Here is a 14,849-nt window from a genome sequence, read left to right as displayed (position 1 = left end):
ACACGAGGTTTTGGGGTATATATGGGAAAATACTCAAATGTGAGAAACAGAGCAGAACTTGGGTTGTAGTGTTTGTGTAATAAAAAGTGAACTTTTCTTCTTGCATTGAGAATTGTTTTGTTCTGACATTTGAAAAATATCAATAGCAAATCCTTAGTGCCTGAGATATGTTGGTTTCTGAGCAGCTTTCAGTATTTCCCTAAAAAATATTTTTTTTTCTTGTAGAATCTTTTTCCAAAGGCCACAAGTCCTGTGAAATGTGTGGATGGTTGAACTGTTTTAAAGATTCCTTTCTTAACCTTACCATAGATGCTTTCTCAGTTGATTTTTAAAATTGGAATGTTTTTGGCTACTGGGACAGTTTTAATTGTTAACTTGACATACTATTAGAGTCACCTGGCAAGGAAGTCTCTATGAAGGATCTTTTAGACTAGATTGGTTTATAAGGAATTACTTTGACATTGTGTTAATTGAGATAGGAAAAACTGCCCACTGAGGGTGCTACCATTCCCTAGGCAGAAGGCCCTGTGCTGTATCCAACTGGAGAAAGCATTAATCCACTGCTCTTGTCTCTGGACTGTGTCTGTGATATGATTGGCTGCTTCAAGTTCTTGCTGCTCTCATTTCTCCACAGTGATGGGCTGTAACCTGTAACTGTGAGCCAACTTAACTACCCTTTCCCCTTAAGTTGCTTTTGTTAGGGTATTTAATCAGAGCAACAGAAAAATAGACCTGACAAGCTACTGCAGATTTTGTTTTTCTCTTTAAATTGGAGGCAATGTAATGTTGGAAAAAAATCATGAAAATTAATTTATAGTCTAACTACTATAAAAGAACTACTTTGTATATTTCCATCTCAATGCTGGTCTTACATAAATACCTTTACATAATGTCAATGGTAAAGTGCTTGTTATCTTTTGTAATACTGTTGTTATTGTAAGCCCTGCTAAAGTTGTATTCAGTACCCTCCAGAACTCAGTTCATTAAGTACTAGAGCAATAATGAGTTCCAATATTCCCTAACATGACCTGCTTCATTCTCAGAAACTGTGAATACCTGCAGGTTCTGACTGGTCCAGTTGTACTGTGACCACCCCCCATGCTTCACTGATTCTCTGTTATTTACTCCTGCAGTCTTCTGGGCACCTCTGTTCAGCACCTTCAAAGCTCTGGTCTCTCATAGCTTCCTGTTTGCTGTCTGTGTGGTGAGGAATGGTGTCTCTTGCCTTCCTATCCTGGCTCACCGCTGAGCACAGCACCTACGCTAGGCAGTTCAGTGATTCCTAACAGTGAATCCTCTTGTGTCAGAGAGAGAAGGCTGGGACTCGAGCTTTGGGGGCTGGCAGTATAGCTCAGTGGTGGAATGCTTGCCTGGCATGTGTGACCCTGGGTTCTATACCCAGCATGGCAGGGAAGGAGGGAGAAAGAGAGAGAGGGAGAGGGAGGGAGGGAGGGGGAGAGAGGGGGGAAGGAGGGAGGGAGAGAGAGGGGGAGAGAGAGAGAGGGAGGGAGGGGGAGAGAGGGAGAGGGAGGGAGGGGGAGAGAGGGAGAGGGAGGGAGGGAGGGGGGAGGGAGGGAGGGGGGAGAGAGAGGGAGAGGGAGGGAGGGGGGAGAGAGGGAGAGGGAGGGAGAGAGGGAGGGAGGGGGGAGAGGGAGAGGGAGGAAGGGAGAGGGGGGAGGGAGGAAGAGAGAGAGGGAGAGAGAGAGGGAGAGGGAGGGAGAGAGAGAGAGGGAGGGAGGGAGTGGGAGAGATGGGGGGAGGGAGAGAGAGGGGGGAGGGAGGGAGGGAGGGAGAAGGATCCATCTCTTTGAAAACAGTGAAAACAGGTAAGAAATTAAAAGGGGAGACTGGAGAGATGGCTTAGTGGTTAATAGCCCCTTGCTGCTTTTGCAGAAGATGAAAGTTTAGTTCCCAGTCTGCACAGTGAGCAGCTCACAATAACCTGTAACTCCAGCTCTGGGGTATCTGATGCCCTCTTCTCCCTCTTTGGTCACCCACACGATGTACACACACACACACACACACACATACACACACACACACACACACACACACACACACACGGGGGCGTGGGGGAGAGAGAGAGAGAATATAAATCTTTTTTAAGATAACAAGAACCCCATCAGCTCCCAACTTTCGAGAGAAGATAAATATTTCCCAAGCGCCAAGGTGCTGTCTCCCATCTCCTGCAGAGAGAGAAGAAATGGCTGCGCACCGTAATTACACAGGTCTGTGCACACCATTAACTGTTCCATTCCTTCACCAGGCTCAATGACACCCTTCGCTGATCTGGGCCCTTGGTGAGTTTCCGAAGCAGAGCCTGCCCTTGGATTGGGGCTCGCTCCCACTGGCCCACTCCTCAGGCCACCAAGTTCTAAGAAGCAGGAGAGTGACCTCTCACCTCATGAAAGCAGGGGGACAGGTTACTCACTGTGAGGCCTCATATGGCTTTAGCTATACAAAGTCAACAAACCACTTTACAGCACGTAGGTTTTGGTTTTTGTTGTTGTTGTTGTTGTTGTTGTTTTACCTATGGAATGAGTCAAGACTAACGCTAATGTTTAATTAAAGCAAACACAAAATAAGTACTGTTAGGTCCTCAGACTTTGCTCGCAGCAGCCTCATGGATACCCGTAATGAGACAGGGCAGGCCGGTAATTAACATGTAGACTTTGCTTTCACTCCATCCCAGGGTGAAAATGGGCGTGGCTCCCCGAGATACTGTGGTTGGAGGGTAATTACTGCTCAGCAAGGTTCTATTGAAGCGTCCCATGCAACCCCAGATGGCAGGACAAAAGAGGTCCCTTTTAATATATCTTCATCACATCATCAAACTATTTATACTCTGCCTTGACTCAGAAAAGAGGTAGCCAGCAAGAGGAATAGAAGGAGCTGCTCTTTGTGAGAAAGTGGTGTGTGTCAGACACGGCCTGTCGGGTGTGTCATTTACATTGTCTATAATTTTACAGAAATTCCTCCTCCAGGAGAGACTCATGATGGAGGCATCCAGTACAGAGGTTCCTGGCTTCCATCCTGACCCCAAATTGTGGATGAGCTGTGAGTTGCTGGCAAATAACTCCACCTGGTTCTGTTTGTCGCCTCTATGGTGCCTGGTAATAACTTCATACGGTCCCATAATATGGGGCCATCCCTGCCAAGTGTTGGGAGAAGTGTGTACACAGTAAGGGCTACGTGTATGTTACAATGTGTGGCGGACATTTAGGAGTTACCTGGCCGGTTGTACACATGCACTCCTTGATTCCATTGTGGTGGGGAAAGCCACGTGGGGGAAAGCCACGTGGCTGCCTTGAGCCAATGACGTGGTAGTGGAGGTGACAGGTATTATTTCTGGAGAAACCATTTCAGAGCCAGTATGTGGCCCTTTTAAGCACTTCCCACCCCCACCCCCACCTCTGTGGCCCCAGATGTTATGTTAGAGATGGTGACAATATTTACCTGCCTGACTTCTGCATCCCAGAATCATTGGATGAGGGAGGGCCCAGATGATGCACAAAGGGCATTATCATCATCATCATCATTATTATTAATTCATGAGTGTGTTGTGGGGTATGTGTACGTGCATGTTTGTGTGTGTGTATGTGTGTTCACGCGTGCGAGCAAGTGAATCTTGAAGCTAGAATCACAATTGTGAACCACTCTATATAGGTTCTGGGAATTGAACTTGGGTTCTCTGCAAGAATAGAACCCAGTCTTCACCTCCGAGCCATCTCTCCAGCTCCTGCACAGAGAACTTTAGATGAGCCAAATAATTATTTCTGTACCAAGCTATAGAGTCCCAGCTATACTTGTTACTACATACACTACCCTGACTACCATAGCTATTATAATATCATTCCTAATACTTTCTATTCATACTTAAAACACGGGGCTCAGGCAGATACAGGGAGAACACCCTAACTGTGCTTAGCAATGCCTGCAACGTTATCCATGAGTGCTTTTCTTGAATCCTGGCCAACCCTCAGGTAATATTAAAAAAAAAATCAACTTCTGTGTGGGTACTGATTAAAATACTGAGGTGATACACATTCAGTTTCTCTTCGTGGCTTGAAAAGCCTCCACCATTTATAATACCGATGATGGTGACTTGGATCATGAGTGTATTTACTTCTTGCCTCTGGGTGGACCGTGGCCTCCTTGAACAACGACAAAAACACATCAGAAACTGAGATGAGAGATGTTGCAGATGACCTCACCAGAAGGAACATAGACCTTGAAAACAGAACCAGAACAATATAAAATAGGCTGGTACGACAGAGACCCCCAAGTGGCATAGGAATCCAGGAACTGGGGCTGGAGGTGTCCCAGGAGAGGGACTGGGCTAGTCTGTCATGAGGAGTAAGACAGAGAGCTGTAAACATGGATAATCTGAGGAAACACACGTTTGGCCCCACCTCCTCTAGGTGCCATCAGTCTCTCTACCTACAGGGCTCTACTCTAAAGTGTAATAATTGAAGGTCTCTTCTCCCTTCCTTGAAGGGCTTCACTGTAGGAATACAGTAAGCGGAATCTCTCTTCCTGAATGTCCCCCATCTTAAACAATAAGGCTTGGGAGGTGACTTCTCAACGAGCAGGCTAACATGTGGGTCACCTCCGTCTCCTCTTTGTGGGGCAGTGTTCATCACAGTTTCCAACGTTCCAAAGCTCTGTGCTCTGACGAGTGTGGCTGCTACCCTGACATCCTCATGAGGGTCCTACATCAGAGCCCGAGAGCATCCCCAAGGCAAGAGGCAGTCTGCACCCTGGGCCCCTTCTGCCCCCTTTTAATATAGAAAAGCATTATAATTCCACTGCCTACCACACAGGGAAGGCATGGAAATGAGCTCAGGTGGGGAAATGGCTCAGAAGCCTCCCACGACGTGTTACATAAGGCTAAACATTAATATCCAACAGCTGCCACTCAAACCACCGATTTCTAATTTAGCACTTCTACCTGTATCTCCTTCCAAGCCGACGAGACTCATGTCTTTGCTTTTTGCTAAATAACACTTATGCCTAAATTGAAGTAATTTATGTGTACTGTGGAAAATTAGAAAACACGTAGAAATACAAAGAATGAAATAAAACTCCTAGTCCCACGCCCCGGTGACAACTTTGATACAGCTATCCGCATAACCATTTTGCTTTTGCCTTTTACCATTTTTTTTTTAATTTACAACAAAATCAGGCTCAGCTCACAGTTCTGTGTCCTACTTTAGCGTTACATCATGAATGGTTTCCTACATCGTCCATTAAAATATGCTCACCAACGTATTTATGTGTGCATGTTCATGTGCATGTGTGTGCGTGTGCGTGTGTGTGTGTGTGTGTGTGAAGGTATGAGTGTGTCATAGTGTGTGTGTATAGAGGTCAGAGGACAGCCTTTGTGGCAGTCTTCCACGATATTTGAGGCAGGGTCCCCTATTCATCACTGCAAATACCAGGGTTCTGGGACATTTCCTCCTATCTCTCCATAGGAGCATAGGGAATAGAAATGCATATTACTGCACCCTTCTTTGATAGGAGTTCTAGGGGTTCCAACTCAGTTCCTCACACTAATGTGAGAAGCACTTCACCTGCTGAGCTCCGCTCCCCAACCCTACTAACATAACTTTTCATGGCTGTGTGAAACTCCGACTTTACAAAGTGATCTACAATGATTGTAGGGATTGTAGGGTTTGTTCTTAAGGCTGGACTCATATACAATTAGTTCATACTAAAGGCACAGTCAGCTTGTGAGATACCTGGCTCTGCACAAAAGATAAAATGATCTGGTCCTTGTATCATTGATGTTGATATGACTGAAGGCCTCTCTGGGTAGCAGAGCTCCGTGGGCTGGGGGTGGGGGAGGCTGTGACAGCTTAGTGCACAGCACAAGAAGAGGCTCTTGAGGCTGGCTGGTCTCCAGCTAGGGTTAAGACACCATTCTCTGTCGACACTTAACCAGAGAGCTGTTTCACCAAGACCAGGCACTAGTTTAAAAAGTGTAATCGCTATTCAAGGAAAGTATCTGGCCACCCACACCTTCCCTGTAATTCAAAAGGCTCTCTAAAAAGCACATATTGCCTACAGACATTAGCGGATAGACACAAAGGCTTTGAAAGTCTAACCTTTCTATGTCCTCTAGCTGCAAGCAAAGCTCTTAGGAGCTCTGCTCTCTCCCAAACAGTTGCCAAGGAGACCTTGAGTAGCTACAGAACCTGGGCTCCATTAGTCCGAGGGCCCTCATTGGTTAAACATTTTTGCTTTTTTATTTTGACAGATGAATACATATTTTTCAAACACAAAACGGAAGAATGCATAAAGCCATCCAACCTCCATTCTTTTGATGTGGCCATGTACAGGGAACTGCTCATCATGCAGGACTCTATTTTCCAAAGAGACCGTCCCATCAATAAACATCACAATAGCCATGTTGACAGCCGCAGTAATTAGAGTAGCAAAGCGCTTATTGTGCCAGACGCTTCTTGCGTGAAAGAGTGGCTGCATAGATCAATCATATGGTTTCCGGAGTCTAATCGGAAACAAAAAACTGCATATGAACTCTTCTAAAATTGCAATGAAGTCTTCTAAACATTTTAAAATTAGATTAAAAAAAACCCACCTTGATTTTATTAAGAACAAACCTTCGTAGGATGATGACTGGCGTTGCCTTCTGCTGGGACTTCGAAGGTTTTTTTTTTTTTTAACCAACCTTCAGAACTTCCCTCTAAGAGATGCGTCACCAGTCCCATTTTACAAAAATGGAAACTGAGGCTCATGATAAGCTAGGAGAGATTGAACTTTGAGCCAGGGGTCTAAGGACAGAGTCAAGCTAGGGGGTCAGGGCTCTTGTCCTTTCTAGAACCTTCTCCACAGCCTCAGCTAAACTGGTAAGCCTTGGTCCCAGGATGGGAAACACTGTCACTTAAGGGAAGAGCTTAAAGGAGGCCTTGATGTAGCTGACTGGTAAGCACAAGGCAGAGCTTAACAGACACTCTGACATCCCCTGTCTCCTTGTATGAATACGCTGTGCACTGCCACCATTAGTGGTTACAGAGAAGCCTTGTGGTGTTTGTTTCTGAGCCTCTCTTGTGTGTGTGTGTGTGTGTGTGTGTGTATATACATGTGCATATATATATATATATGTACTAGGTCTACACACACATGCACACATGCACACTTCCACACACTGTTCTGTCTCCAAGGAAAAGAGGCCGATTTCACCACTCCTCCATAAAAAGAGTCCCCTAATCATCTGCTCGGGGAAAACTCCAGGGCTTTTAGATTAGTTAGAGCTATACTGGAGCCAAAAGCTTTTAAAGATTAAAAGCAAACAAAGCAGTTTGCACTCAGAAAGGTGAGAAGCAGCCCATTTTGAGAAGCTAGGAAATTCAAAGTAGGGAGAAAAATGGAGAAGGGACCCAAACTGTGACAGGTGGTGGTGAAGCAGGAGAGGCGGGTCGCACTGCTGCTTTTGAGAAAGGGCTCCAAAGAAAGCCATTTGATGCTGTGGGCCTGGTGGGTGATACCGAGATAGTGCCATTTAAACCAGCGAGAGCCACCTCCAGCTTGCAGGGGAGGGAGCCTTCTGCGGTGTTTGCATATTTATCCAATACTGCGAGTCCTTTGGGGGAGCATTTGAGAACTGAAGCTGACATCCTAGGGAAAGCGGACTGGAAATCAGGAGCGTAGATTCCTGAACCAGCTCTTCTGATCAGAAGCTAGGGCGTGGCCTCACTTTGGTGTACAAAAGGGAAGGACCATAGACCCGTCCCAGTCTGCATCCATGCATTCGAGGCACTTCAGCAAACATTTATCTACCATGCACGTTGGGCCAGGTGTGATCCTGAGATCTAAGGAGCTGGGGGGTGGGGGTGGGGGAGGGCGTGGGAACAGATTGTCTGAGCAGCTTTAGTGTGACTAGTCCCGCTGATGTGTTTAAAGTGTTGCTGGGTAGGCATGCAAATGCCAAAGTTAGGACAGGAAGAAGCACAGGGGGACGGTGATGATGCTTCCCTGATACTATAACCTAAAGCGATCTAGACGCCAAATTTAAAGACGCTGGATTCCCTGGTCCGTGGGCCGTGTGGGCTGTAGCCTTTGAACAGACTCCAGGATCCTTCTACTCCTGAGTTATGCTAAATTCAGGAGGCCAAGTGGGCTCCTGCTAGGGCAGGGCTATTTCTATGCCCTTCCTCAGAGCTTTGGAAGTCAGAAGCAGGAGTGTGGAATTCAGCCAGAGATAGGAAGGCTAAGGGAGACAGGATCTCGTCCTAACTTCCCCAGTATTCTGAGGGACAGCCCTGGAGGGTTGTTGCTTAGATGTTAGTGGAACCCAATACACTTAGTCTGGTAGTAGTTAGGATGTTCAAGACAATTTGTGCATAGAAAGCCAGGGACACAAGGTGGCAGAGACATGGTCTCCTCCAGGTGCCTTCTCTTGTCTCTGGAAGCAGCTTCCTTGTGTCCTGGGTGAATCCCTGGATCTACCTCTTTCTAAGACACCCTAAAGTTGAGATTCCTCTCTGTTCTGCTCTCAATTTAAGCCTTCTCACAGGCTGTCATGCCCCCAGGGGTAGTTTGTGGAGCCTTAGGTTTGCAGTCCACTGGTTGGTCTCCTCTTCTCCAGCTCCTGTGTTCTGCCTCTACCCAGACCTCTGCCATCACCACTTGAAACTAAATACAAAAGAGCTTTGGCTCCTGACTGTTCCCTGGGCTGCCTCTCTCCATCACAGCCACTCAGCTGCAGCAGCTTTAGGAATAACTCCCAACGTCTCCTTGCCCCTCCCTCCCTCCTTCCCTCCCTCCCTCCCAGCATGCCATTAGCCACCTATTCTCTGCTTTTCAAAAGCTCTCTGGAATCTACGGCCTCTCTGCATTCCCACCTCCAGCGGCTTAGTTCAGGGAATGCCTCCAGATGACCTCTGCCTCTCCCCTGCATTCCCAATCACCTGCTCTCCCAGGTAGCAGGTGCTAGCCACTGTGGGGATGGCTCGGGAGCACAGATGTGGCCTTAAGACTCAAAACCTTCTAGAGGGCCCCATTCCAGCTGACAACCTCAAGTCCCCTGAGTGGCTTCAAAGGCGGTGAGGGACTGAGTTCCCTCTCCTGCCACAACTCAGGCAACTCTTCTTTCCTCTCTGCTCCATCTCACGAACCTGAGTTCCTAGTACTACTCCCACCCTCTTCCTCCCAGCGCGTCCCATGTGTCAGGCCACGTCTGTCCCCTCTGCTGAGCCATTTGTATTGTGTTCTTACCAAACCTGGTCCACCACTGAACTATATACTCCAAGCTAAATATTGTCAAGGCAACCTCAAGTGAATGGTTTCCTCCCCATCCTGGTTCAGGTACGGGGCATTGCTCCTAGGGCCGCGTGCGTGTTTTGCAAGTCCTGCAGGACTGAGCCGCAGCCCCAGTTGCACAAGCCTCATCTAACTTGACTGTTACCTCTATTGCAGTCCTTTGCTTATTGTCTGTCTTTAAACCAGTTGTGTTTCCTTCCCTGCCCACAACCTGTGCCCAGCACACAGTGGTTGCTTGATATATGCCTTTAAGTGCCCATTAGGTTACTCATGTACGCTTGGACTCTTCCTAGCCTGACTGGTATTAGCTGCTCTCAGATCCAACCCCCTGCCCTCTCTTGTCCTCTTTCACTAATTTTATGGTTTGGTTCCCCGGAAGGCCCTTCTCTTCTGCCTACAAGCAAGCCTGCTAACACCAGGACCCTCACACCCATCACACTCTGGAAAGCAATTTCGTGTCCTAATGAACAATTTCTGCTGAGGAAGAAAATTCCCACTATAGGCATCAATGCAGAAATAAGATTTTCAACTTTAGAGTTCTGTCTAGCGTTCAGCATCCAGGTGAACAGAAAGAAAGGGGGGAGGGGCAATGTTCTACGTAGGTGTCTAGATTTAATGGTCACTATCACCTTTACACACACACACACACACACACACACAGAGAGAGAGAGAGAGAGAGAGAGAGAGAGAGACCAGTTAAATAATTCATCTCCAGGAGCATTTATAAGCTGTAATTTCCCTGCTCAATGCTCATGAAATGGGACCAGTGGGTTGGGCAATGTCCTTAACAAGCACCAAGCATAGCAGAAAAAAAAAAGGCAGCATCCTTCTGCTGCAGAGCCTGGCTGCATCCTTCTGCTGCAGAGCCTGCATCCTTCTGTGCAGAACCTGGCAGCATCCTTCTGTGCAGAGCCTGGCAGCATCCTTCTGTGCAGAGCCTGGCTCAGACAGTGTGACCAGGAACCAAGCATGAATGACAGCCTCTGATTTGTTCAGCAAAGCCCATTTCAGAGCAATTAAAAAGAAAATGTCATCTCCTGTCCAAGGCGCAAACAAAAGGCCAAGGCGGCTTTTTTCTCTCTTTTAATTGATCTGGGCTGTCAGCTGCTGCATTAGCAACCCAATTGTGTTCTAATTAACACCCTAATTAAGTGTTTTATCATCAGAACCTAAGAAGGGCGTGAACTGGGAAGTGAAAGTGCCAGTGGGGTGGGAAGGTCTGAGGTCCCCAAGGCAGGACATTTAAACACGGTTCTTAGATGTGGGAAGGTTTTGGACTTTTTTTCTCTTTCACACAAGTGGGTTTCCACAGAGGAGTCTTTCAAACAGGTTGTTTCTGATGCAAACGTTTCAACCACTTACGAACAAACCCTAGATAGGGACACATGGAACCAGCAGACCAGAGTAAAGGGAGAAAGCCAAATGGGAGTTTGGGCGCATAATGGATAGAACCATAAGTTAAAATGAGGTTGTCTTAATTAACCCTGTCTCTGTCTGTCTGTCTGTCTGTCTGTCTGCCTGCCTGTCTGTCTGTTTCTGTTTCTCTGTCTGTCTCTCTCTCTGTCTCTGTCTCTCTCTCTCTGTGTATGTGTGCACAGGGAGAAAGAATTAGAGAGATGGGGCAGGGTGTGAATTCATTCTGACATTTTCATTGGCCTGTGTTATAAACAAATCAACACGGCCATTTGGCACACCTTGTTGGTTTCGTCTTGTGAGAATAGAAACTTAGGTTGGTTACAGATTAGCTGGGGCTGGTGGGAGGGGATGGTGCTAGCCTCTAAGCCAGATGGCTCAAGTTCTGTCCCTGACGTCCACATGGTGGAAGGAAAGAACCAACTCTGGGAAATGTCCTCTGACTCCCACAGGAGTCATATGTGCCCATGCCCTAACCCCAAAAGAGAAGTTATGGTACTGGAATGTCCCACCCGTCTACCAGCTCCTCTAGTGGGGTGAGGTAGGTTGAAGACTGCAGGCTTTGGGGTAGACCCTTTGTCATGGTTTGTATAAGCTTGGCCCAGGGAGGTGTGGACTTGTTGGAGTAGGTGTGTTACTGTGGGTGTGGGCTTTAAGACTCACCCTACCTGCCTGGAAGCCAGTATTCTCCTAGCAGCCTTCAGATGAAGATGTAAAACTCTCAGCTCCTCCTGTACCATGTCTGCTTAGATACTGCCATGTTCCTGTCTCGATCATAATGGACTGAACCTCTGAACCTGTAAGCCAGCACCAATTAAATGTTGTCCTTATAAGAGTTGCCTTGGTCATGGTATGTTCACAGCAGTAAAACCCTAAATAAAACACCCTACTAAGATTTAGGGAAAAATTCTGTTCTCTTATCTGTAAAACTACAAATATGTGTGTCCTTGTAGGGGCTTTATGACAACTAAAGAGGAAATGTTCTCCAAGTGCTAGGAGAGCAGGAAGGACTAATAGATCTTACTTTCCCCTCCCCTCCCTTCTTCTTCCCCTCCCCTCCCCTCCCTCTTCACCTCTCCTCTCTTCTCTGCCCTCTCCTCCTCTCCCTCCCCTTCCCTCCACTCTTTTCTTCTCCATTCTCTGAAGCATCTTTTCCTTCCCCCTCCCTTCCCCTAACCCCCTCCTCTCCTCTCTTCTCTGTCCCCTCCTCCTCTTCCTCCCCTCCCCTCCCCTCCTCTCTTTTCTGACCCTCCTCCTCTCCTTCCTCTTCCCAATCCCCTTCCCTCTCCCCTCATGCATCTTTTCCTTCCCTCTCTCTTCTCCTCCTCCCCTCATCTCCTCTCTTCTCTGCCCCCTTCCCCTCTCCCTCCCCTCCTGTCCCCTCTTCTCCTCCTCTCTCTCCCCCTCCCCTTTTTTTCCTTCTCCCCTTCCCTTCCCTTTTCTCCTTCAGTTGTGTTTTTAACTCTTTAGCCTCTAAAGACAGAACCTCCTTTTTCCCACTGGTTCTTTATAGATCAACACAATCCAAATTCATTTAAAAATAAATACATAACATGTGTACCTATTTAAGAGGTACAGCATGGTGTCCCCGTGCCATTGTGCAGTGTGTGATGGTCGAATGGAGATAATTAGCACAGCTCTCTCCTCAAACATACATCATTTCTTTGTGTTGTAAACAATCAAAGCCTCTCTTCTAGATATTTTGAGAAATGCAGTAAATTACCATTAATTATAGACACTCTGCCCTACTGTGTTCCAGGACACAGCACCACAACTCGGCCCTGTTCAGCTGCAGTTCTGGACCCATTGTAATCATCGTCAACGCCACCCAAAGGTCTTTATTTTGAAAGCTTAGTCCTGGGCTGGGGATGTGGCTCATCAGGAAGGGCTCTTGTCTATTGTATAGAAAACCCTGGGCTGAATTCCCAACACTGTGTAAACCAGGCAAGGTGGTCCACACCTGTAACCCCAGCACTCAGGTGGTAGAGGCAGGAGGTTCAGAAGTTCAAAGTCATATTCTGCTACACATCAAATTGGAGGTATGTCCCCCCACACCAAAAAAAAAAAAAAAAAAGCCTTGGTCTTTGGGCCAGCCTGTGGCAAAGACAGCAGGAGGTGAAACCTTTGGTAGATGGGTCCTTCTGGAAGGAAACCAAGTCACAAGTCATTGAGGACTCCATAAGATGAACAGGCATTCAAGCCAAATGCTGTCAACATGAGGGGCTGCTATGCCACAACCAGAAGAAATGGGGTCATATGACCACAGGCTGACCCCTCTGAAACCAGGAGACAAAACCAAGCTTTCTTTGTTGATTATCTCAGACAATTTGTTATAGCAACAGGCGCTGGCTAATAACCATTTTCACCCATCATTTCCACAGATTCTGTGCCTTCCTGGAGCTCTAGGGTACAGATGTCAGCACCTGACATCTAAGGTCTTTAGCAGAATTGACACAAAACCCCCGAGAGCAATGACATTCTCTGCTCACTGTTCCGGGATGTCCCCAGCATCCCTTCACCTGCCTCTTGTCACACACAGTGCCTCAACAGTGGCTGCCACCTCTCTGCCTCCTCTTACATTCTCTCCATTATCAGCCTTGACAGACAGCCACACTGCTCAGGGGCTGCCCAGTGCCCTTACTCAAGGGCAAGGGTTGCCATGAGATTGCTGGCACACTCTCAAAGCTTCCACAGGCTGGCTTTTGCAGCAGCCCAAAAGGGAAATGCTATGGGTGTTTATGCAAATGACAAAGTGGGCTCATCCATTTGGGAGCTACATCACTTTTCCCACACACACTAACCCACCAGGGCTACCCGCTGGCCCCAGGGAGCAGGTAGGCTGCTGGGTGCCGGTGTGGAGGATCCTGGGGAGGGGAGTTGTTGGGGGACAGTGAAGAGAAAAGAGCACAGCCTGGAGAAGGTCTAAATTTAGGGGGTGGAGTGGGAAGAGGAGCCAATGGAACAGAGAATACGTGTGGGGAAAAAAGTGGGTGCATCAAGAGAGTGTGATTTCACGGAGTCCAAGAAAACTGGGAAACAGAGAAGTGCTAAGCAGCTGCTACTCCTGACCCACAAGCACCGCTGCCTGGTGCAGTATGCCAGAGTCTATCGCAGGACATGATGGAAGTCACCTCCATCAGCACCGTCTATAGTATTACACTTCTATTCCAAATAAGGAAGCAGAGATCTCAAGATTAGTATGAAACATCACACAGCTGTAAATGACACAGACACGTATAGTATTCCGATAGCCATGTGGCTTCCGGACCCTTCCCTGCCATCTTCTGTGAGCAGGCTCACGTTCAGGCATCAAATGCTGGGATGCCAGAGTATAATATGGGACTTTCAATAAGGTCGGATTCCCTGAGACTTGTGTGTTCAGGGTTCATGGAACAGCTTGCCCTTGATCATACTCAGAGAGGGGTCCCAGAAATGCACCGGAGAAACCGCACTTCCAAGCAGCCATGGGGATGCCTTGTCCAACCCTGCTAGCAGCCTGGAGATGGAATGGCCTTAAACTTATGCTGCTCTGAGACAAAGGGTCATTGAGGGGATCCACTGACAGCTGTCAATCACCAATACCCCCAGCAATAAGAATAGAGACCTCAGCTCCAATATGTGCAAAACCTTACATACTCACCACCAAGTTCGAATACATACTGGTCCTCCTTCAAGTCCTCTGAAGGATGTTGTTGATGTTGGGTACTGGGGTGCTTGAAGAGGGAAGGTTTAAGGCAACAGGTATAGCCCAGTTGAGGGTGGGGGATGGGGTGGAACACCATCTGAAGAGTGTTGGGTTGCTAGGCATCACATAGGATTAAGACACTTAGCGCTGATTTGCTAAGTCATTTAATAGAGCCACTGCCATTTAAAACAAGGGCACGTTCTCTCCCCAGCATTGCAAAGAGGGTTACTAGAACCAGAATCAACCTCACTAGCAAGGGAAGGCTCTTTGTCTTTTATCTCTGGTCCCTAGTGACTGAGCCTCATCCCATTGGTGAGAGCTCAACTTCAGAACCTGCCATGATTGGTACAAAGCAGGAGGGGTGGAACCCTTGTCTGGCTTTGATTAAAATAAAACTCTCACAGGGCCAAGTTCAAACTCTCTCGCTGGCTATAGCTACCAGTACTAAGCATCCAAGGCTCAGTGCTAA

At 47.4% G+C, this 14,849-nt stretch overlaps 1 long non-coding RNA gene across 3 annotated transcripts in view; it reads right to left on the bottom strand.

Annotated features, from left to right (window-relative positions):
* Positions 1-14,849, bottom strand: part of Gm32770 — a 34,326-nt gene that overhangs the window by 12,118 nt on the left and 7,359 nt on the right. The gene's annotated exons all lie outside the window — the stretch shown is intronic.

Source organism: Mus musculus, chromosome 4 (assembly GCF_000001635.26).
Source record: "Mus musculus strain C57BL/6J chromosome 4, GRCm38.p6 C57BL/6J".
Classification (NCBI taxonomy): Eukaryota; Metazoa; Chordata; class Mammalia; order Rodentia; family Muridae; genus Mus; species Mus musculus.
This window is presented reverse-complemented; position numbering and strand designations above follow the sequence as displayed.